Source organism: Babylonia areolata, chromosome 4 (genome assembly GCF_041734735.1).
Source record: "Babylonia areolata isolate BAREFJ2019XMU chromosome 4, ASM4173473v1, whole genome shotgun sequence".
Taxonomy (NCBI): domain Eukaryota; kingdom Metazoa; phylum Mollusca; class Gastropoda; order Neogastropoda; family Buccinidae; genus Babylonia; species Babylonia areolata.
The window spans coordinates 49,168,539-49,178,538 of NC_134879.1; the positions used below are offsets into that span (position 1 = coordinate 49,168,539).

At 44.3% G+C, this 10,000-nt stretch overlaps 1 protein-coding gene across 2 annotated transcripts in view; it reads left to right on the forward strand.

The window, feature by feature from the left end:
* The window catches only part of LOC143281725 (myoglobin-like), a 244,870-nt gene that overhangs the window by 795 nt on the left and 234,075 nt on the right, over window positions 1-10,000 (forward strand). For both annotated transcript variants that reach the window (XM_076586997.1, XM_076586998.1), the window contains exon 2: window positions 5,423-5,636. The gene's annotated coding sequence lies outside the window, so the exon portion shown is untranslated. The remainder of the gene's footprint in view (window positions 1-5,422; window positions 5,637-10,000) is intronic.

The window sequence follows — 10,000 nt, forward strand, 5'->3', positions numbered from 1 at the left end:
GACAACGACGAGGCAGCTAAGTAACTGATGCATAAAACTGCGTTCTGGGTTCGTGTGGACTGCAGACTTAGGCTTCTGTTCAACACGGTGATTAGTTTTATGATAACTCCAGGTGTTTTTGCCAGGTTGTCAGTTAGTGATATTTCCTTAAGACCTTCCCAGATTGCTTTTCTGCACACACACACACACACACACACACACACACACACACACACACACACACACACACACAGAGGAACACACAGACACACAAAAACACCCGCGCGCGCGCAACACACGCACAACCCTCAAACACACACGTGCACACACTCTCACTCACCCTGTTTCTGTGCTGGTTTGACCTCATGTCCCTACTTTCTTTTCACACTCACACGCTTTCACCATCTCACACTGGCAAAAACTCTTTGTCTCTCACCCTTTCTCCCACTTTCACACAAATATTCAGACTCACTTTTCTCCCCCCCCCCCCCGCCCCTCTCCCTCTCTCTGTAATACACACGCGCGCGTGCGAGCGCACTTGCTCACCTATTTACAAATTCGTTTTTTGCGTGTTGGGAGTTCTATCATCTGCATTCGTATCTATCGCCTATATTAGTTTCCCGCTCGCTTCCTGGTTGGATTATCGACTTTTGCAGACCTGTCAGCCTGAGTTACGAAGTATCATGATGTGTGTTTATTGGTGAGTGCATCTGGTAAAGTGGGCATTATTCACAGGCCTTTGATACACAGCAAACCGGCGACAGCTGCTGTCTGTGTTTTCTTTTGTGCTCACCCCTGCCTGTCTGTCGGTATGTTTCCGTCTGGCCGTTTGCTTGCAGTCTGTCTGTCTGTCTGTCTGTTCGTCTGCCACTGCCGTACCGTACTCTCTTGTTTGCTTTTGATGTGTGAAATTGTTCTTTCAACTGCTGTTCGTTTGTCTTTCTGTTTGACAGTCTCTCCTGTTTGATTTCATATGTACACTGTTCTCACAATTGTTGCCTTATTCCTTTGATTGTCCAAGTAAGAAGAATCGTGACGGAATTGCAGCCTGTACGTTACTGAATTATTTAGGTTCTAGTCTTTTTTTAAATCTCTTTCTGTCCCTCTCTGTCGCTATGTTTGTCTGTATCTGTCTGTTTCTCCCTCTCATAAATGAATGTATGAGATGTACACGGTTTCTGTGCGTCAGTTAACTGATGAACTGAAGCGAATGTGTTCGAGATTTTTTTTCGCAGTTTGGTCGTGTGTTTTCTATTGATCTTTCTTTATATAGTTGATATGGACATTGCTACAGCAGCTGTGTGCACACTATCGAATAGCAGTATATATATATATATATATATATATATATATATATATATATATATATATGTGTGTGTGTATATATATATACATATATATATATATATATATATATATATATATATATATATACACACACATATGCGTGTGTGTGTATGTGTGTGTGTGTGTGTGTGTGTGATGGAAATATAGATTATAGCAAGGTGAGTATTCAGAGCGTGACCGAAAATCACACGTGTATGGTTCAGAAATACGTAGCTTCATTATCTTTTAGCCCACGCGATGCAGCGTGTTGGATTATGCGAGTTGATGTTGAAAATACGTCAGTCGGAAGGAATGTATAAAAACGGATTTTTTCGCATAGTTGGTGTTTGAAACACCACAATTGAAAATAAACATTAAAATTGTATAGCTTCTTTTCGTAGAGGGCTTTTACAAAGCACGAAGCAAAAACGAAACGATTGGAACGCGAATATTGAATTTTTTATAAAAATTTTTACAATGCAGTTAGTATTTTCACGATTTTAAAAAGCCTTTTCCATTGTAGCGAAACAAAACGATTGGAACGCGAATACTGGGAAAAAGAGAGGCATGAAATACATTATCAATAACCAACAGAATCTTATGGATAGTAATGGATATACAGCATAGTCACATTTTTTTTTCTCCATTTCGTATTGTGCGATACTTCTTTTAAGCTAAAGATTGGGATACCTTAAAATATGTCAACGTAAAGTCTGGATAATTCTTCATTTCACAAGCATCCCCCTGGGTTAGAAAGATTTCTATGCGTTCGTCATGGAATCACAAAGCACGTGCATAGAATGTACAGTGTCTGGGCAGCCCGTGGACACCGGATTCGGCCAACGTCAGACAGACGGGTGTAAGGTCAATGGGACTGAAAACAGCTGACCTATACAAAAAACAAACAAACACAAAACCAAAAACAAAAACAACAACAACAACAAAAAAACCCAACCCAACCCCCCCCCCCCCACCACAAACAACCATCCCACCACCACCACAAAAAAAACACCATCACCACCACCACCCCACCACCACGACGAAACCCCCCCCACCAGCACCACAACCACCCCCACCAGCACCACCACAAAAACGACCCCCCCCACCACCACCACGACAAAAAAACACACACACCCCACCACCACCACCACAAACAACCACCACCCCACCACCACCACCACAAAAACGACCCCCCCACCACCACCACAACCCCACCCCCCACCCCCACCACAAAAAAAACACCCACCACCACCACAAAAAACCACCACCCCACCACCACCACAAAAAACACCACCCCACCACCACATAAAACCACCAACCCACCACCAACACCACCATAAAAACCACCACTGCACCACCACCACAAAAAACCACCACTGCACCACCACCACAAAAAACCACCACCACCACAAAAAACCCCCACCCCCCACCACCACCACTACCACAACCACCACCACCCGCACCACCACCACAAAAAACCACCACCACCCGCACCACAAAAAAACCCACCAGCACCACAAAAAAACACCACCACCACCACAACAGCCCCCCCCCCCACCACCACAAAAAAAACACCACCCCACCACCACCACCACCACAAAAAAACACCACCACCACCACCACAAAAAAACACCACCACCCCACCACCACCACCACAAAAAACCACCACCACCACCACAAAAAACCACCACCGCACCACCACCACCATCACCACCACCACAAAAAAACACCACCACACCACCACCACAAAAAAACCACCACCCCACCACCATCACCACCACAAAAAAAACTACCACCCCACCACCATCACCACCACCACAAAAAAAACCCAACACCCCACAACCACCACCCCACCACCACCACCACCAACAACAACAACAAAAAAAGGTTTTATCGTATGGAGGTCTGTGACTGAACTGGAACCCAACTGGTGTGTATGCAAACACGGATCACGTCGATTATCCGATTCCAGCTTGACAGACTGTGTCTGACCGCATGCATGCCAACAACATTCATCGACCTCAGCAAGAAACAACTCGACCTTAAGGGTGAATGTCAATGGCTCGTTAGTCCATGCACACTATTCGCGTGCGTGCGAGTGTGTGTGTGTGTGTGTGTGTGTGTGTGTGTGTGTGTGTGTGTGTGTGACTAAGAAATGTAATAGGCGTAGTCTTTGAATGCTTTAGTACACCAATCACTTTTTTTCCTTCTTCCTTTTGTACGTGTGTGTGTGTGTGTGTGTGTGTGTGTGTGTGTGTGTGTGTGTGACTAAGAAATGTAATAGGCGTAGTCTTTGAATGCTTTAGTGCACCAATCATTATTTTTTTCCTTCTTCCTTTTGTACGTGTGTGTGTGTGTGTGTGTGTGTGTGTGTGTGTGTGTGTGTGATGTTTATTGAACTCCCTTTCAGGGAGGAAAGCGATCAACAAGTGTCCATTATCATTATTATTTACGTGTTCCATAGCGTAGCCATTGCATGGCTGTTCTAGAATATACGAACAGCGCGTGAAGTACTATGTACGCTCTGTATTTCACAGCCACATAAAAGTGTTTGTCCAGCAATAATGACAGACAGACCCTGTACTTCAGGTCTAGGTTGGGAAGGCATTGTAACTGTTAATCGTTTTGGCTTTTACCACGTATCCTACATACAAGAAGTGAATTTTAAAAGAACAACCAAATACTAACATTTGTTTTTCAAAATAACTGACTTGCAGTCAACATTTAAATATCTCAGATAGTAATTTTGTTCCAAGGGAAGGGGTTACGAGAGAGAGAGAGAGAGAGAGAGAGAGAGAGAGAGAGTCTGGGGTTGGATCAAGAGCGGTTGATCCACCCTGTTCTCAACAACCTGTGTCGCGGTTTGAGGAAGTTGAGACGAAGACACAGAGGGTTAGTGTCCAGGTGCCAGTTGCACTTGCTTGGTTCTAACTTTTTGACAGTTACACGTGACTAAATGCCTACGTTGACCGAACTACGCCATTGGTCAGTTCCATACTACACACAGTTAGTAGCGGGTTCTAACTTTTTGACAGTTACACGTGACTAAATGCCTACGTTGACCGAACTACGCCATTGGTGAGTTCCATACTACACACAGTTAGTAGCGGGTTACGACCATACTGGGCTCTTCCGTCCGAGCAATGCAACAGGCTCCAGGGGTGGGTTTCATGAGCGAACTTATCAGCACTAAGTTTGCTTATCATTAAGAAAAAATATTGTCTCTACAAAATGAAAATCAAAGAACAAGAAAAAAAAAAACTCAACACGGCTGGGTGTGTGAACTGGCCCGTCAGCTGACAAACCTGGTATGCCAGTGAAGGGAGTGCAAGAGGGAAAAAGGAAAAATTGTCAGTCCAATTCACTGGGTGAAAACACTTGCAAAATCGTCCGTTTCCTCAGTGTTTCGTCGTCTGTGTCTGTCTCATCTGCTGGAACATGTTTCTCACTTCCTCTCCCTTTTGTAAACACTCTCTTCAGCGGCCCGAATCTAATCTTCTAGTTCATCGGGATCTGGTTCAAATTCACTGTCCGAAGAATCAACATTATCTCCTTCGACATCAGAGCCTTCAGTTTGGATCATTTCCAAAGCATCTTCGACGCTGAGTAACATTTCACCTCTCCGACCGTGTCGAACACTTCGCCGTGACGCCATCTTGTCAAACAACTTACAAAGCTGACAGGGGGCACGCTTTGTTATCAACTGCGGTTGAGCTTATCGCGACACACACGCAGCGTGTGTGAATGAAAAGCTGACCAGAGGTGACGTAAGATATCACATCTGCTTTTGATTTTCGCATCCGACGCGTCACTCTGACAGCACAAATTTTTAAAATTTAAGTCCGCATATGCGGACATTGGCATCCAACGCTTTCTCCGACGATGTCCGCATATGCGGACAATGGCAGCGAGTGAGTTAAGAATGTCCCTAACACCACGGTAAATTCCACAGTACTTAAGAACATTCTTTACTCCAAGCAAACTTAACGCTGGAACAGTTTATGGGAACAGCTGCATGCCTCATAGCGATTGTGCTGTCTGGAACATTCCCTTTTCGTCTCATTCACTTGAACAATTACTGCTGTCTAAAATTCCCGTTACACATTTCTCCTTGCAGTTGATGCGGACTCCGGACTACGTTTACCATTGGTGAATGCCTTCCAGTGAGCTGGTTTTGGAATCTAGCCCGCGTTTCCCGGTGGTACGTTCTCCCCAGAGCCTCTACTCTTTGACGCCACAGAGGATTAACTAAAGAAACGTCAACGTGACAAATGGCGAGCGCGAAAACCTTTGCATCGCTCCAAGGAGCAGTCGCCTTAACAGGAGCCGTAGTGAGTAAGCTTGTGTTTGGTCCAACACCCTTTCATCCTCTCACTGTTTTGGTGGAACTCTGCCAAGTTCCCTGTCTGTGGTATGAGGGGGTGGAATGAAAACTGATGGCATTCGTTTGTTTGCAGTCTGGTCTTTTACTGACTTCTTGTCGACTTTTTACCAGATGTCTACCAACTGAATCACTGTTTACCGAAACGCACCGCTTTTGTTCTGATTCCGGAGAACAGATCAAAAGCCAGCATTCTGCACTCTCTCGCTTTGCTTTTTTTTTTTTTTTTTGTTTCGATTGACTCTCTGCTTTCTGTTGTCTTGTTGATTGAAACCTTGGTTACTGGGTCCTTTTTACTCCCATTGAATTGTGCATCACACCTGAGGAACAATGGTCTGCATGTTCAATTGACCTGTTTCGAGTTCCTGGCGAAGTTGATTGTACCAGCGAGACAATGCATTTGTTGACTGTCAGGCCCTGTTGCCATACAAGCTGGAACATTCACGTCGTCGTTGTTATCCAAAAGCTCGCTCATGTATTGTATTGTATTGTATTGTATTGTATTGTTCTGTATTGTATTGTATTGCATTGTACTGCTTCCTTGTCATAACAGATTTATTTGTGCGAAATTCGCTAGAGTACAGCGCCACCAGTATTTTCGTCTGTCTGCAAGTACATTTGTTTTAATATCAAAGTTTCTTTTTTTTTTAATACAGAATTTTGCCGGGGACAATCATTCCGTTGCCGCAGGTTCTTTTACGCGCGCTAAGTGCACGCTACACAAGGGTTCTCCGTTTATTGTCTCATCCGGAACACTAGCACCCAGAACAGCACTCAAGGTCTAGTGGAGGAGGGAGTGAAAATCCCAGATTGTGTAAGTTTGGGAATCGAACTCGTGAACATTCGCTCCCTAGTGGGGTGCAGTACCACAAGGCTGTACGTCCACATGTAGCTTTGGGAAGGAGGAACACAACACGTCTCTCGGTGTCTGTCTGCACGTGGTGGTGTGTGTGCTTGTGGTCACAGTGCCGTGTCAGGCCCGTGCTGTGTCATGAGAGGAATGATGGAATTCTGTTTAATGTCACCGATCTTCAGGGAAAACAACTTAACTCAGAAATGATGATTTTCATCATGAAAAAAATCCGGAGTAGGATGTATGTGCGTACGTGCATGTGTGTGTGTGTGTGTGTGTGTGTGTGTGTGTGTGTGTGTGCGTGCGCGAGCGACCCCATTCTTCCACACAGTGCTAGCTGTCAACTTCATCCTGTGCGAAACTAACTGGGCAACTGATGTACCGACTCAAACAGAAGGGATTCTCATTCACAGTTGAATTGTGTTGTGTGTGTGATTTGTGTATATACATGATTCACTCTTATCTCGAGAACCCTTCTCTTTCAAGGATGATGATTACGTTCCGTGTTGTGTGTGCATGCAATGGACCACCGCAAACTTATACACACAAATTGATGCGACTGGTCGACGTCGGTACGTAATTTGAACCGTTATAGCAGTCTCGAGAAAGATCGCTTTTCATGATCTTTGTATTTCTAAGAGAGATGGATATTGACTTCTTTGCTTGTGTTGCATTTTGACTGCTTTGTTTATAACCTTCTTGGATGCTATGACGCAAATGCAAAGCGCAAAATAGCATTCACCGAGGTTTGTGAAAAACAGAGGCTGTAAATACAGTCTCGTGTCAAAAGCAATATGCAAGAAAATTAACTGTGGGCTAACCACGTATCATGTACATTCCAACGAAAACATTGTTCAAGGATAAACAAAGATCTCAGACATGTACCGGATCGCATGGAAACCGTTATCAGATTAAAACTTGTTTTTCAAACTTCCACCTCAGTCATACTTATGTTTGTACGTAAATATGGACTAGCGGATTATGTCTCCCTACCTCTGTCTGTCTGTCTGTTTGTCTGCCGGGTCTCTGTCTGGTTCTCTCTCTCTCTCTCTCTCTCTCTCTCTCTCTCATTCTCTCGCCAGTAGTTTTGTAGTTGCCTGCCAAGAGCTATCCATTAGATCAAAGAATTCGGTTTTGCGTATTGCATATGTATGCATGCATATATGTATATAATAGTATGATAGTCAGTCGTGTTCGACTATGACTATCAGAACAGCAGAGTAGATAACTGCTGTCCCGACTATCTGGGCTAGACTTTGATTATTGTGTGTTGCCCAAGTTACATCCCCACTCTCTCGACCAAGAGGGTCTCAGGACAGTCGGTGTTGGGATGGTTCCTAAAGGCCAACCATCCCCCAAGGCTGCAGCAGTGAGCACTAAGAGCCAGTGCAATTTTGCCTCCTAGTTTGAGTCATAGTCCTTCACAAAAGACTATGCTGTATATGATTTCCCATTGCGGTGGAAAAACCATTGATAATACAGTTCTCATTTTGCTGTATATATCTCGCACACGTTTTACACACACACACGCACGCACGCACGCACACACACACACACACACACACACACACACACACACACACACATTCACACACACACACATTCACTCACACACACACACACACACACACATACACACAACATACACACACACACACACACACACACACACACACACACACACATCTATAGCAAAGGTGAGCGCGTACAAGTTAATCGAGCGTACATAACACATCTGCATTCACAGGCACAGCGGCTTGTACAAGACATACCGGTAATGGACGCGGTCAGGTGGGAGGGATTCGATTCCGATCTGGTCAGATGTTGCACCAGCTCTGAGAGAGAGGGGTGGGGGGAGATAGGGAGGAGGAGGGGGGGGGGGCTCAAGATTCAAAAACTTTGTGACAACAGAAACAATAACGATAAGACACAACAAAAGTAAGGGAGAGAGAGAGGGGGGGGGGGGAACGGAACGGAACGGAATGGTTTATTCATATATAGGCCTCAGCCCCAAGTGAAGGGGTTAATATGAACATTATACAACTCAATAAGACAACATAAGCAAACAAGCATAAATACAGATAACAAAACATAATTATATTCATTTCACGAAGTGACTATTTCTCTAAGTTTGAAAGCCTTATGCAAAAACCAGGAAAAATCACGAACGTCCTTACTGTTGCTTGACGACATTAACAGACTTAATTTAAACAGAGAGGGATGTTTGTAATATTTTGCTTTTATAAACATTTCACGAATATTTAAGAGAGAGAGAGAGAGAGAGAGAGATGAAACGAAACGAATGTTTATTTCAAAGGGGTAGTGGAGGAAAAGCGCAGCTGCTTTCTATTTACATCCAGCCGTCAAGGAAAGACAATGCAGATACCCCCTGGAAAAAACAGAATAAAATAAAATAGACTAAAACGAAATAAAGAAAAAATGAATAAAACAACAACAACAACAACGAACAAAAACCACACCCTCACATACATAAAAATGAGAAGAAAAAAAGCAGAAGAAAGAAACATGAAAACATGCAAATGACCTATTTCTGTACAAAAATATATGTGTGTGTGTATTGCAAAACATCACCTGAAGTAAGAGAAAACAACTTGAACAAGGAGAGAGACAGAGTGAGATTGAGAGAGAGAAAGACATATAGATACAGAGAGAGACAGAGACAGAGACAGAGAGAGAAAAGACAGAGAAAGAGAAAGAGAGAGAAGGGAGGTGGGGAGGGAAAGAGAGACGGTCCAGCCGCAAACATCCCAACAGCAGTGCATTGGCTGACAGTTTCGCTTCACTCGGTTTCCTGTACTGGCTGAATGCTGCAGCAGTGGTTTATCAGCGGTCTGTCCGTCCGTCCATCCTTCTGTCCATCCGTCCGTCCGTCCGTCCATACATACCCCAGTCACTTGACAGACAATCAGTCTGAGTGCCGGGGGTCTAAAATGAACTGTCACCGCGTGATGGACGTGTAGAAAGAAACACGGCGAGTATTTTGTATTTGTATTTGTATTTCTTTTTATCACAACATATTTCTCTGTGTGAAATTCGGGCTGCTCTCCCCAGGGAGAGCGCGTCGCTATACTACAGCGCCGCTCATTTTTTTGTATTTTTTCCTGCGTGCAGTTTTTTTTTGTTTTTGTTTTTCCTATCGAAGTGGATTTTTCTACATAATTTTGCCAGGAACAACACTTTTGTTGCCGTGGGTTCTTTTACGTGCGCTAAGTGCATGCTGCACACGGGACCTCGGTTTATCGTTTCATCCGAATGACTAGCGTCCAGACCACCACTCTAGGTCTAGTGGAGGGGGAGAAAATATCGGCGGCTGAGCCGTGATTCGAACCAGCGCGCTCAGGTTCTCTCGCTTCCTAGGCGGACGCGTTACCTCTAGGCCACCACTCGGTGCGTTTTGGTGGTGCTGGTTTTTTGTTTTGTTTTTTGTTTGTTTTTTGTTG